Genomic DNA, 1,546 nt, shown 5'->3' with positions numbered 1-1,546 from the left:
TCCTTTCATCGCCTGATGAAGGTTAATATTCAGGAGGATGCCTATATGTTTTTCTTTGGGTTCACCTTCTTATTTAGCTTCTCTAGGATCACGAATTATAGGCTCAATGTCCTTTGTGTATGGCTAGAAACCAAATATGAGTGAGTACATCCCATCAACGGTCTCTTAAACAATTTTAAAAAATATTTTTAGTCCTAGCTCTGTGCTTGACATATGAAAGATATTTAACAAATATTAATTGCATAAAATTGAAATGAGTTTTTTTAAAAAAAACTTTAATTCATCTTTGAAAATGCAATTATCTGAACTACCTAAACTATGCAAAAATTCATTATCTTATGAATGAGCTACACTTTCTTTTTTCTGAAATGCTCCTCCCCTTTTGTCCTATGTTTATAAGGAAAATCACCAATTTAAAGAGCTACAAAACTCATATTACAACAAAAGCACACTGTGTAGTGCCCACCAGAATCAATACTGCTTTTGAGAATGTGTAGAACGTAACTGCATGTAAGTATAGTTTTCTTAAAGAAAATTCCAGTATTTGTTGGGAGTGGGAATATTTTTCAGTGGCATTTGGATTGTAGCATCCAATCAGCTCTGGAATACCAGCTTCCAGCGATGTTCAGAATTGAGGAGGAGAATAAGCACAACCAAGAAATTCTAGATAGAAATAAATGAAGCTATAATTTAGTGAAATAGAAAGCACAACTAAGAACACAAAGCATCATAAAATACAACTTACATACACTTTTTATAATAACTCTAAATATTAATGGTCTGAACTCTCCAATCAAAAGAAATAAGTTAGATGAATGTATTAAGGAATAAAAATTCATGTATCTATTTTCTACAGGAATCAGTTTAAAAGATATGTAACATCTTAAAGTTAAAGGCTAGAAAAATGCATTCTACGCAAATGAGTTAAGAAAGAAAGCATTAAGAGCTAGTGAGTACCAGCCTCAGCACTCTCTAGGTTCAGAACAGGACTTCTACAACAAGCAAGAACTGGCTTGGGAATGAGATCTGAGAGGTATAACTAACTGACTCACCCCGGCACCCTTTACATGCGTGTTTTTTATTGCTTGAGGGAAGATGAGAGAAGGGAGAAGAATAGGGTCATCAAGCATAAAGGCAAGGCATCAGGCATAAAAAAAAAAAGAGGTGATCTCCACAAAGCTTTCAGTTTATGTAGGCATATAGACAAGTAAACAATCCCATTGTCAGTAACAATAGTATCAAGCATGCATTTTCACAGAGTCACAAGAAACAGGTGGATCTGGCAAGGAGGCCCCTTATGTCTCAGAGGGGGCATGGCTGTGAAATTTGCCTGTGGCTGGGAACACAGTCTTGGTAGCTATACTAACCTGTAGGCATGATTTGCTTTAGTATCTAGCTGGTTGAGTTAAAAGGAATCTCTTGTGGTTATCTTGCTTTTGACTCCAGCAGGGTGCCCAGGTGAGACTTTTTCCTCTCTGAAGCTAGTTTTAGTGACTCAGGCATTTTCCCCCTATAAACAGTTAATTTCCTGGCATATGATCTTATG

At 36.0% G+C, this 1,546-nt stretch overlaps 1 protein-coding gene across 2 annotated transcripts in view; it reads right to left on the bottom strand.

Moving 5' to 3' along the window:
• Positions 1-1,546, bottom strand: part of Frmd3 (FERM domain containing 3) — a 185,686-nt gene that overhangs the window by 176,452 nt on the left and 7,688 nt on the right. The window lies entirely within an intron of this gene.

Source organism: Microtus ochrogaster, chromosome 10 (genome assembly GCF_000317375.1).
Source record: "Microtus ochrogaster isolate Prairie Vole_2 chromosome 10, MicOch1.0, whole genome shotgun sequence".
NCBI lineage: Eukaryota > Metazoa > Chordata > Mammalia > Rodentia > Cricetidae > Microtus > Microtus ochrogaster.
This window is presented reverse-complemented; position numbering and strand designations above follow the sequence as displayed.